The sequence below is a fragment of the Grammomys surdaster genome, unplaced genomic scaffold (assembly GCF_004785775.1).
Source record: "Grammomys surdaster isolate TR1022 unplaced genomic scaffold, NIH_TR_1.0 238, whole genome shotgun sequence".
NCBI classification, from domain to species: Eukaryota; Metazoa; Chordata; class Mammalia; order Rodentia; family Muridae; genus Grammomys; species Grammomys surdaster.
The window spans coordinates 406,475-420,356 of NW_021604683.1; the positions used below are offsets into that span (position 1 = coordinate 406,475).

General features: G+C 39.1%; 2 pseudogenes; both read right to left on the bottom strand.

Moving 5' to 3' along the window:
* Window positions 1-2,359: 2,359 nt before the first annotated feature.
* Window positions 2,360-2,971, bottom strand: LOC114626624 (annotated as a pseudogene).
* An 877-nt stretch (window positions 2,972-3,848) lies between these two features.
* LOC114626608 lies at window positions 3,849-11,703 on the bottom strand (annotated as a pseudogene).
* Window positions 11,704-13,882: the final 2,179 nt, after the last annotated feature.

Genomic DNA, 13,882 nt, shown 5'->3' on the forward strand with positions numbered 1-13,882 from the left:
TACAGCTTGAATAGGCTGTTGACACATTTTTTTTTCCTAAAAAATAATCTTGTGTGTTGGCTATAGATCTTACCAAATCCTTTATGGTTATAGATGCACTGCAGTGTGGTGCCTTATGTCCTCAAAGACTACTGTGATGTGGAAAGACCTTAAGATTGATTATAAACTGAGCATATTACACTCGTATAAAGGAACCTTAAAGTGTAAAATGTTCCCACACTGACTTCAAATAAGGGTTCTTTTGCAGTATGGCCTTTCTCTTGGTATTTGAGAATATGGCTACATGCAAATGATTTACCAATTGCTTATTCAGGGGATTCCTGTCCCATATGTTGTGTATTTGTGGATAGCTATGTTGTAAAACGGCCTTATCACATTAATTCCATTGGCAGTGTTTCTCTCCAATGTGGTTTTCTTATTCACTGAAAAATGACTGATAGGCAATTATTGGGTGAATTAGTAATTGGATAATTTCCTTTGCTCCCTGACAGTGGTTGTGCAAGTCTACCAATTAGCACCAGCTGAGGACAGGAATGCACATCATCACAAATGCATGGTTCTTGGGCAATTTGTGAACTGATTTAAAACAAGTAACATTAGAACCAATCTAAAATATTTCACCAGTTTCTTCCAGCAGCAGGAGGCAGGTAGCTGGAAAACAGGTCATCTCAGCATCCCCACCAATGAATCTTGTCAAAGGGGAACATTCTGCAGTATATGAATTTTGCAACAAGGATTTCAGTACTATTAAGATATTCCTATGGATTGTGCAAGTTGCACTGTTCAGTTAAGGATGAATTTTTGCTTCTAGTATGAGCAGGTGCATGATAACTATCCTTTTAAGTTAATTTGATCAATAAGCAATTGTAATGAATCTTCATTCATGCCATAGGAATGACAGCATGTTGAATCTTAAGTGTTCCATAAACAACAATATGAATTGTCTATGTTTATCTGAAGTTTGGGCTAGAGACTTTTTATGTCTAGGCTAGTTACACGTCTGTTTCCATGTGGAGGAATCAGCAAATCATGTTTCCTGCTTGTTTCATTTTCTGAAACTTTTCCTGTACTCAAGATTTTCAGGGGGATTTCCCCTGTCATATATGATCCATATCACTCTAAAAGGGCTCCAAAGCCTTTTCTTCTTTCCTACTAGCACAAATATAGAGCCTCTCTCCCATAATAGCATGTCCTTGTTCCAGTAACACAAAATCATCAATGGTATATACTGACTCAATTAGCAGCCTCACTTCTCTTCAAGATTGCCCTATTTTAATCTGTGTCCTAGAGGATTTTTAATATCATAACCACCAAACTTATCTACGCATATTTAATTCTCCCTTTTATGGAGATTAATATCTCTATGGATATATATCCTTTCCCTTTATATAACTTGAACAAACATCTTTTCCTATGTATTTAACTTCAATTAAATTCCCTTCTACTTACTGTATCTAAGCCTATTTCCAGGTTCTTAATTTGTCATATCTGGCCAAGTAATACCAGCATTGCTGTGTTACCCACAGTCAAAGAACCCAAATGCCGGCTCTGACATTGACTTTTAAATTGTTCTTTAAAGCAGTTTTTTCATTCATTCTCCATTGTGTACATATTAATAGCTCTACTATTATTTGTTGAGATAGGGTACCTCTCTCTATCTTCATGCTTTTGTTTCCTACATTGGAGATCATAGGCCTGGGTTACTTTATTCTATGTAGACTCACAAACACTTAAAAAATTACCTCTATATCTCTTTTATTCTGAAAAGCATTTTAACAAATCTCATCTAGCTCTCCTTTATTTGATTATATCTGGCAGGCAGCCTCTACCATCTACCTTTGTCTCTGCTTTCTGAGTGGCCTGTTTCTTTGGACAGCACCTCAGAACTCAAATTCTCTGAGACAGTCAGAAACCTTTAAAGAGGGCTCAGAATAATAAATCCTTACTACTCAGGTTGTCTTAATTAGCTTTGGAAATTTTGCTGTGTCCCAGCTCATGCCATGAGCCCCAGAATTATGCATACCAGTTCAACTCACCTTTTGTTCTAGTTGGGAACCTGCATAGCTTGGTGAGGAACCACATGGCTTCAGCAAAACCAGCAACTCTGCTAAGAAGACAATTTTTATTAACTCCTAATCTCACATTATGGCATGTGTTTTCCATTTGAGAATCTCCAAATAATTTTTTTCAATAAAAAGCCACAGCTTTATTAGCGATAGAAACAGTACAAATTTTAACTCAAGCTGTAGTTCTACTTTTGAAACATCAAAATGGGGGGGGGGGGAAGAAGAGGAGGAGCGGGGTGTCCTTGCTGTCAAATAGTTACACTGTTAATTCCATAATAGCATTTACAATATCATTACTGTTGTTTTTTCAGGGCTTGAACAGCCTTTGCTCCAGATACATTTGCTTGTGACATGACCAATTCAATGTACTTAACATCCACACCTGTTTCATCAACCTCCTCTTCTTCACTCTCCTCTTGTACGGTTGGAGTCTGAGTGTTTTCTTGAATGTTTGAAACAGCTTCACCTTGAACTTTGAATTTGTCAGCAGCTGCTAACTGTGCTTGCTGAGACAAATCTTCAATCTTGGCTTTCCCAAATACTATGTAGCTATCTGAAGCTGTGATCTTGTAGACATCCTGCTTTGTGATGACAAAGAGGATATTGTTAGATTTCTGGATAGAGACTCTTGTAACCCCTGTAACCTGTCGAAGACCCAGTTTGGACATAGCCTTCCTCGCCGTCTTCTCACTCCGATTCTGTTTGGCTTTACTAACGGGTTCTTCATCAATCTCAGCTGCAGCTGCCAGCTGGGCTTGTAGTGTGCCTGTCTGTGTGGAATCTTGTTCTTCGAGCTCTGGCACTGATTCATCACTGTCAGACCCTGTTCCCGACCCTGTCTCAGCCTGAGGTTGTGGAAACTCCTGCTCTGTAGCAGGGTCGGTTTCTGTGGCTTCACCCAGCATTTTGTGTGGAGAACACAGAACCAAGATGGTGGCAGAAAGCTCCAAATAATTTTTAATACTGAGTTCAATCCTAAAGGTGAGATGCATTCTGTAGAGTTAGTTTGTTATCCTGCTCTACTACAGGATGCATTGCAATTGCTATGGATTCTCTAAGAAAAGACAGAAAAACACACATGCTTTATTTAATATGCCTAAATCAGCTGATTGTTTGGGCAGCTCCCAAACTTGCACATTGCTAATGCCTCCCCTGTGATACTCCTGAATTATTACTTACTATAATCTAGATCCCATCTCTGCTACCCCAGAATCAATTGGAAGAGGGAACACTTGGAACACTATTTCCTGCCTCTTTCATGGCTGGCACTCTGTCTTTGGCAGCTCTCAAGCCTTCATCCAATTCCTTTACTGGAATGGCAATCCCCTTTGGTCTCCTTGCCCATGAATCCAAAAGTCCTGCTTGTGTCTTTCTGCCTAGGCATTGGCTGCTGGCAATTTTATTTAACAATTAGAACCAGCTTGGGGCAGGGAATATCAGAATCTCAAATGTAGGAATCTCATGAAATTTGGGAACCAATTTGACACAAGTAGCATTAGAATCAATACACAACAATTAGGAATAAGCAGAAAACAAAACAAAATTCCACTGCTTAGGTGTCAGACCTTGGGGCCACTCATTGAGATGGATCTCAATTTGGGCATGTCACTGGACCTCCTTTTGCTCAGCCTCTTCACTGGTTTTGTTCCTGAAGTTCTTTCAGACATTAATAATTGTGGACTAACGTTTTGGACTGCAGGATGACAGCTCTAAAACATTCTGGCTCACTTGGGGAAATGTGTGTGTTACAAGTCACACATTATGTTCTGAGTATGTCAGGATTTAAAACCTCATGCTCACATTCAAAAATTTCTCTCCTGTGTGTGACCTTTTATGATTCTGGTGCCAACTGCTTTGTGAAAAAGCTTTACCACATTGGATACACTGAAAGGGATTCGCTCAAATATGTTTTCTTTTATGTATATCAAGACTATTGATTTGTGAAAAAGCTTTAACAGATTGGTTACATTAATACAGCTTCTCTCCTGTATGTGTTCTTTTATGATATTTGAGACCACTGCTTCCAGCAAAGGCTTTACCACATTGGTTACATTCATAGGGTTTTTCTCCAGTATGCTTTTTTTTATGATATTTGAGACCAGTGCTTACAGCAAAGGCTTTACCACATTGGTTACATTCACAGGGTTTTTCTCCAGTATGTTTTCTTTTATGATATTCGAGACCATTCCTTCCTGCAAAGGCTTTACAACACTGGGTACATTCATAAGGTTTCTCTCCAGTATGTTTCCTTTTATGACATTCCAGACTATTGTTTCGTGAAAAGGCTTTACCACATTGGGTACATTCATAGGGTTTCTCTCCTGTATGTATTCTTTTGTGATATTCGAGACTACTGCTTCATGCAAAGGCTTTACTACACTTGTTACATTCATAGGGTTTCTCTCCTGAATGTATTCTTTTATGATATTTGAGACCAGTGCTCCTTGCAAAGGCTTTGCCACAGTGGTTACATTTATAAAGTTTCTCTCCACTATGAGGTCTTTCATGCCTTTGAGTATGACTCTGATATGCAAAATCTTTAGCATATCTTTCATGCCTGCAAATAAATTGGCACATGTGAAAGCTTTCTCACATTGATTATACTGATGAGTGTTTTTATCTGTATAAACTCATTTACAATTTGCTTAAATTATAAAGGGTAATCTGATCTTACCATAATATCACTTTGTTAACATTCAAAGGTGTTCTCTTTCATTATTGGTTGGTGTACACCTTTAAAGATGCATGGAATGGGGGCTGGAGAGATGGCTCAGCAGTTAAGAGCACTGACTGTTCTTCCTCGAGGTCCTGAGTTCAATTCCCAGCAACCACATGGTGGCTCACAACCATCTGTAATGAGATCTGATGCCCTCTTCTGGTGTGTCTGAAGGCAGAGACAGTGTACTCATATACATTAAATAAATAAATAAATCTTTTTTTTTAAAAAAAAAGATGCATGGAATGGGAAGAGTACTGATTTCATGGCTCACTTTTATAGCATACTCATTTTTAAAAGAGGTTATTCACATATTTGAAGAGAACAGGAAGAAGTCAGAGGTTTTACACACTGATTGCATTCATAAATTTTGCTATTATGTGAATAATGCTACATTAGGAATATAAACCAATGCTAACAGAAAAAATTTCTAATTCCCTAATTCTCATATTTTCAGCAGTTTGACTTGGTAGATATTCTCAATAATATTGGGAAACTAAATATTTATAAACTTTCAGCACATTTAGAAATGTCTATTCAATGTGGGCAGTACTATATAGTGTCTAATTGTTCTGGAAAAGAGAAAGGTATGTTGTTTCTTTCAATATCTCTAGGCTCAAATAGCTTGCATCCATCATGACCTATGACATACATATTTAAAAAAATGAAAGAGTTCCACATTAAATTCACAGAGTTTGACTTTTTCCTCATATTGATGTGGTACAGGGATTAAACTCTCTACACAAAATCATCCTTAAACTCATAAACTGTCCATCTCAATAAATTTAGCAATATTATTACAAGTAACTGGTTAAGAACAGATTTACTATGGATTACTTGTTTATTACAAGGTTTTAGACATATACTTATCACCTAATCAATCTGTTTCCCTTTTGCAAAAGCTTAGTGGTAGGAGAGTGAACAGACTGGCAGTTCTAGAGAATGGCTCTACTGGGCTTGATTCAAATAGTGACATATCTGGTAAGCCCTTGTTTCTGTGTTTTAGAAATTAAAGGAAAACCTTGCAAACACAAACTAGATATCTGCCACCAACGTACATACTTTTGTGAGATTTAATGATCATCTATAACTTAATCCAGTGCATATTTTACCCTATTGCTTTTCTTTACAACTTGTAGCACATATTAAACTTTATTCATAGGCATAGTCATATCAGCTTGCACATGAAAATTACCTTCCATGTCTTCTAGAACTTGAAAAATATTCACCAATAGTATGATCTTCCTAAATGTAGCCTAAAATATGGTACCAGAGAAAGTATGTTACATTACTGGAAATTAGCCAATATTTAAGTTACAACTTGAGTGAACTTTAGAACCATCTCTGATTTATTCACGTCATTCTTCCTCATTTTCAAGTAAAATTACAAAAACAAATAACAATAACAAAGAAACAGATGTACATTAAAAATATACATTTTAAAAGTGACAAAAAAAAAACCCACTGGGCTGGGCATTGGTGGTGCATGCCTTTAATCCCAGCACTTGGGAGGCAGAGGCAGGCAGATTTCTGAGTTCGAGAGTTCGAGGCTAGACTGGTCTACAGAGTGAGTTCCAAAACAGCCAGGGCTACACAGAGTAACCCTATCTCGAAAAAACCAAAACCGGAAAAAAAAATCACTGTATTACCTATAGCTGTGAGATTCCTATAGGTCTCCAACATCACATCTTTGTAGAGACTCTTCTGAGAAGGATCCAGCAAAGCCCACTCTTCCCAAGTGAAGTTCAAATGCACATCATCATAGGTCACTACATCCTAAAAGTTCCAGTACATATGTACATAAGAAAGCATGATTCCAACAAAAGTGTCAATGCGTACTTCAAAATGAGTACCTACTGACTTTTTATCCAATAAGCAAACTGTCTTTCACAATTGAAGAAAAACAACAACTGAAGTAAATGTAGAAGCAAATGAATGATCTCTGGGATTCTCATGCCTCCTGTATTAAGATGTTGGGTATGGAACCATGTAGCATCCTGCCAGACCTTCCTCACTTTCTTTTCCCTGAGACCCAATACCCAAGGCTGCCCTTAGGACTGCAGTTTCTTCTTACCTGTCCAGGCCTCCTGTAGATACAAAAGACCATTTCAATCTCTCTTCCCTTCTTACCCCATCTCTGTGTCTGAACTCTGAACTATGGGCAGAAACCCCCTACTCAACCACAGGCCACTCCTCCAAAAGACTAAGCAGTCTGTCCAAGACCCATCCCACTATCTGTTACCCAAGACCAAATTCTCATTGTTGCCCAATGCTCTGCAACACAGTATCAGAGAAACTTTCCTTTGTCCATTTCAATGTGATCAGTTTTCAAGATCTTTTCAAAACAACTGAAGGAACTACACCAGGAAAAATGTAAACTTGACCAATGTTACCTATGCTTGTATACAAATAAGATAAAAAACAGATTTCATGATTCCTACAAAAATAACTGAAGTGACACCTAAAATGTTGTATTTCTGACCTTTCAGTTACTACTTGTCTGTCTTCCAAACAGAGAGGCCTGATGGTATAGAATTCTGTCAATAAAGGTAGGTGATCAGAAAGGTAGTCTATGGCTCTGCAGCTCTTCATGAGCCCTAGTGATTTCAGGCAAAACTAGCTCCACTCAAGTCTAGTAAAACACAATATTGAATAATGATTTAATATCTGCTTCCTGCCACATAGATTATGTTACAAGATGTCAAATCTGTCTTATGTAGCTATCCAGCACCATACACACCTGAGAAACTTGTATATTTCAGAAGCTCATTTTGTAACCAAGAATGAATCTTTGGTTATCATTGCATTATTACTAAAGGTAATAGAATGGCTAAAAGATTCTAGGTAATGTTTCTGAAGTATGATCCCTATCACCTCTTTTCTACTAATTTCTAAATTATAAAATTAATCACACGAAACTCAATATAGAAGGTTCACAAATTATAGAAATCAAACCTCCACTTTTGCAATGTTGTCCTACTGCACACAAAAAGTAATGCCTGTGTGTACACAGTGGATAGTGACATTTAAGTTTCACACCTGGCCACTCAAAGGGCTACAGACCCTCCCTGGGAATCCACATTCAGGAAGGGTCAAAGGATAGCGGCCTCTGCTATTATCACTACATGGAGCAAAAGAACCACACTCTGAACCATGGTTCCTCTTAGTGCCATTAGATCTGACTCCAATACCTCTGCAGACTTGCTCTCCTGTCCTGGCGATAGAGATGGCCACAATCACCAGGGCATGGCTTGTGGTCTTCTGCATAGCTTGTAAAACATGCATCTGAGGAAAATCCTGTAAAGAACCTGCAAGCTACCTTCCACTAATGCTCCTGATTGATTGATAGGCCTGCCCGAGTCCCTCATTAGTTAGGAAAACTCAGCTGGGCATCAGGACAGTAAGTGGCAGCTCCTCTACTTGGGGACCACAGAGCACATGACTCAGGACAGCTGAAGTCATCCAAGCTCTGCTGTTCCACCCAAATGCAGACACAGCCCTACTCTTGGAAATTTGCATTTATTAGAATGTTCTAGTCTCCCAGAGCACTTATTTCCCTTATTAAAGGCACAGGGTCCTTTCTTTGCGTAATCAACTGTACATGCAATGTCCAGTGCAGACATCTCTGCTTCATTGTTGGGAGCCGACTCTGAGCTGAAAGCGGCTATTATCTTTGCAGCCATCTTGAGCCATATACCCTGACAAGAGACAGCCTACAACAGCTGAGCACACTCTGATAATTATCTTGATCCTTTCAATCAAGGCCAGGCAGTGGTATAATTATCTTGATCCTTTTAGTCAAGGCCAGGCAGTGTTAACGCACACCTTTAATCTCAGCACTTGATTGACTCAGGAGAGGTGTAAAAGGAGAGGCCACGGCAGACCCAGAGTAAGCAGACCGACTCAGACAGTCAAGTCAGTCAGACTCAGAAGACAGAGTAGTCAGTCAGGACATACCAGACCCAGAAGTCAGTCAGACTCAGACTCGACAGAGGGACAGTCAGTCAGTCAGTCAGTCAGATTCAGAAGACAGAGTAAGCAGACCGACTCAAGTAGTCAGAGAAGACAGACTAGACTCGACAGAGAAGCAGACAGGCTAGAGCAGATAGACTCAGACTCCATCTCCAGCAAGCAGACTTCATCTTAGAGCAGACTTCATCTTGTCTCCATTCTTCGAGTCCCCATCCCCACTCTCTCTCTTGCTCCCTGACCCATGAACAACAGAAAGGCTCATTACACTTCATACTGGGGAAGTCCTGCAGCCGAATTGCAATCAAATTCATAGAGTAACAACAATTAAAAAGAAAAAGTGGCTATGAATTTTAAAGCTAAGAGTGGATAATGGGAGAAAAATGAAAAAAAGAAAAAGAAGAAGAAATAATTATTGGACCTCACTGTTTCTAGGTGTGATGGAGTAGAAAATTTATTATCCACAAAAGAGAGGACATAGGCAGACCCATGTATATCTGAGATAGTTTAGAGTAGACTTGACATTGAACCTTGTGGAGAGGTAGAATGGGAGAATGAAGAGCCTGACCAAGAGATCAAAATGAAAAAGACCAGTCTCCAAATGGTTGGATGGCAGGAGGAATGGCAGCAGGGGACCTTCAGCCCTACTCCTGAGGTAGAGGGTGAGGTATGCCATCATTATTCTGTAACAGGTCAGGACTGTGGTCTGATGAGAGAACCAGACAGCCAGGTTTGCTTTGATTTGTTAAATAGACCCCACAGCTCCTTGTCCCAGAGTTTCAGACTTAACACTAGGGAGAAAGCAAAAGGAAGAAATGATGATTATACTCTCAAAGATTATTTTTAAGAGTTAAAACACACTTTATGGTCCATTATTTTTGAGAAACTAAACGTATGTACTAGAGCACACCAAGTAGTACTCACATCTTTTCTCTTACACTGTGTATGTCCAAACAGGAATAATAACATTTCTGTTAGGCACAGCCAAACCAGTTTGTCTTGATCTTCTTTTGTTTGAACTAGTGAAAATACAGAAAGTTGGTTTCTACATGTAAGTTCTGTTCCTCATTTAGATTCCTCATTATCCTAATCTGAGAAATCAAGATGGCCAGTATGGAATTTAACTCACTGTCTAAAATTGATTACTTGACTACTCATGGTTACTCATGGTTACAAGTACTGCAAAAGCAAAAAAAAAAAAAAAAAAAGCCTCACCTTACTTCTTCCTCCTCCTTTTCTGTATAATTTCTGTATAGTAATTATACCAGCTCCATCTTTAGTCAGTGAACTCAGTTCTAATACAGGTATTTCTCTATTTGTAATCCCCTCACCCCTAGTCCAGGGAGGTTTGACAACACTCATTCCCTGGTATTTTTGTCTCACTGATCAATCAGAAGTCAGACTGAAAGGAGTTGTAGGACTGTTTTCCAAGCACTGGGAAGCAGAGGCAGGTTCATGTGTTCAAAGGAAGTCCTAACCACATGGCATAGGAAAGCCTGAGCTACAAGAGATGTTTCTCTAAACAGATAGAAAATCTCTTTAGAAAATGGAATGACCTTCTTAATTTCTGGGAAACATTGGATAATAGAAACAAGTAAGAGGTCAGAGTATCTATGAATAAAGAAAATGAAATTTAAAGACTAATAACAAAAATTGACTTTTCAAAAGGTAAATATAAATGAAAAAACATATTAGTATACTGACTTCAAAAAAGAGCCAACCCTTCCTGGTAGAGGAGATGGCATTAATAAGATGGTGTTTGTCCTTGTCCCTATGTGCAGTGTTAACTGCTGAGATCTATAAGGTGACACACACAGCTACATCGAATGGCATGTGTTTTAAATTTCTGAACCAACCTAAATATGTTAGCTAGGATTACTCATATCTATATAATACCTATCAGTAAAACAAAATTCATTATCGACTGGCTCAAGATAAGCTGCCCAAATTAAACACCCACCCCAACGGTGAAATTATAAAATTATTCATCCTACCTGAATCAGCCCCTACTCCAGAATACTGACACCTGCAGCTGACTCACATAAACTTTAGTCTGTGATCTAGCTATTGCCTGCACAGTTTCACCTGACAGTAAATAAAGTAAATCATTCCTCCTGTTCTCATCTGAAAATGGAAGAAATGGACAGTTCATTATATGATTCAAATGAGCAAATTTAAGTTGTTGTTGTGCTGCATTCTTTTAATTCAAGAATTTATGAATTTTCATCAAGCAAAAAGCAAGGTCATCGCCCTGGAGAGCAACAGACCAGGATCAAGGCTACCCGAGTCAACAGAGCTTGTCTTAGAAACATCCCTATAAAAGGAAGAAGATGCAGCTCTCCCAGAATTAATATATCATCCCAGAAAGAAATCACTCCACAGACAACATTAAAACATTAATTAGGAAAAATCTCATTAATGACAGCATGGATTCAGCTCTGACTAATGCTCAAACAAGAGCCAACCAAAAACAGATTTTGGATACTGTCATCCATAAGTTTGTTTCTGGTTCAGGCCCTGGTTATTTTGAACAATTTAAATATGGACAAGTGATTTCAAGTCCTACTTAAGTCAGCTATGAGATTTACATAGCAAAGATTCCCAGAATCACTGATTAAGTTCATCAGAGCCCTGAAACAGCAGGTCAGTTTTCAGTGATGGGTTCCTGAGTTGGAAGTGATGATGAGAAAGACAGGAAACTTAGAAGGTAGAATGTACAACAGCTGTGGTGGGGAGAACTTGCACAAGCTATGTCTATGTCAAGTAAGCTTCTTAATAGTAGCGTCTTGTATACTAGTTACCGGGGATAAAGGGAACGAAATGGAGACTTCTATGAAGGCAGCAGTAACTATCATACACTGGGACAAATTCAGGAGAAGTGTAATAAAACAATGCTGCACAAGGGAATCCATGACTTACCAAGCCCACAGTTGACTTGGGACTGATAACCATGTCACCCCATGCTGGAAATAGTTGGAATCTCAGGATCTGAAGCTTGTCCTCCCCAAACACCCTGGTCTCAAAGCTTTATCACCCCCCTAACCCTGGCTTAGGAAAAAGACCACTGTTTTCTATTCAATACACCAGGGCCTCAGGTAAAGCTCCTAAAGCTTAAGGCTCCAGGCTGTTAAGGGGCTAGAATTTAGGAAGGAGATATGCAATTCTCCATACATTAGGATCAAGCCTTATTAGATTGGACCAGCCCACAACACAGAGTGTTGTCCTCTTCAAAGAGATGTCACCAGGTATGGTCCTGCTCTTATGGCAAAACTATGCTTTTCCCAAGAAAACTGGATCTTTATGGCACACCAGGCCTTAATGTTGGCTGTGAGCCTGTAATGCTGCATTGAGCAACTTGTTAGGGGCCTGTTCTTTGATATCAGCATGAACCTAATGGCTGACTGTAAATCAGATTTGTCCCCTTAGTTAAGGATTGGAGACAAATGTCTGGACATTCCTGGTAAGCAAACAAGTATACTACAATACTAATTTTTAACAGGACTGCATTTTTAGAATACTACATACTTGTCAGGTGTTTTACAGGCGGTGCTACCTCAGATAAATTCTACTTAGTGTCACTTAATATTTTTTAAAGGTTGGTAATTCCTTATATCATCAATTCTACACTTGTACATCACAGCTCAATATTGGAGTGATACCCAACACACGAGATTTCTTTTTACAGCCTTCACAATACCACCTACAAGTTCATTGCTAAGAACAGAACTTAGAGAAGATAATAGAGAAACCAGGGCTCTCAGGTTTGGCATCATGCCAAGTACATTTCTACACACAAGCCACTGCTGCAATGGTTTTGTGCAGATGTTCCTGTAATAAAGTTATTCAGAGGCCACAGCCGGGTACAAGGAGAGACCACAAAGGACCTCACAGGAGGCTGCATGTGTCCGGCTGCTGTTTACCATCCAGACACTGGGAAGATCCACTACACATTTGTACTTTGCTAAGCAGCTTCCCCCTCCTGTTCATGGGAGACTATCTTGCACTTCCCATGTCTGGAGTTCTGAGCTTGCCAAGCTCCCCTCACAGCACCCAGCAGACACACTCAGAATGTTTCACCCAGAAACACTAATTCTGGCTGAGTTACAGGAAAAAACTTGCAGGCTTGATATCCGGAAGCGCTGCCTCCTTTTCTGACTTGCAGTCCATGTGGAGGTGCTGATTGGCTAGTGAGACTTGAGGGACATAATCACCACTCTTAGGGTTAGAGTGTCTTAAAGAGACACAGCATAGTGGTTCCAGCTTTGCCCAATAATTTTCCAGATCTGCAGATTTGAAGTTCAGTAGCACAAGTGCCTCTCCTCCAATAGCTTATTTGTCCTCCCATCCAGCTCCTGGGAGAAAGTAAGCTTTCACATCCCTGCTTCTCAACTGCCTGCTTCTACTCATGTGGGCAGTGACACCTTGTTCATTGCTTTGCAAATTTGGAGCTTTCCTGAACTCCCATCACAACACTCAGGAGGTACTTCCTCCTCATCCTGCTCAATTCAAGTTGGATGGCTCTCACTGTCAGTAAGTCAGATTACAGTGGAGTTACTAATCTGTCCCACAAATGGACAGGTGCCAAGAATATTAAAAATTAAGAACGATTTTAGAAAACTTTTTTTCTCTCTGTCTTTTTTTTTTTTTTTGCTTCAGGCTGGGTTCAGGTAAACTGCAAGTACTTTTCACCTGTCAAGAACCAAGGGGCAATGACCGAAAAGATGTGAAATAAAAATGTATTTTATTTCCAGGCCAATCTTGCAGTCTCCTTTGAATTAGGAGACAGAGGCATCCCTGAGTAAAAAAAAAAGAGGACATTTTTATATTCAAACTAAAGGTTAAGGTACATAGTAGGTGATTGCAAAACTGGAATTGCTTTGCAGTTAGTAATTTAATTAAAAATCTGGCAGTTCTAAACACGTACCATGAAAATTGGAAACAATTTACACTATGTAAATCTCAAGATTATAGAGGAAAAACACGTCAAAATGACAAGTTGTCCTCTTACTTGGGACATGACTGGAGAAAACACTGTAGATAACGATTTAGAAATTACTGAAATTTTATCTTTAGGATTAATTTGGAACAGGAAAATAAATAATCCGTAACTGGCCTTAAAATTTAGTTTTGA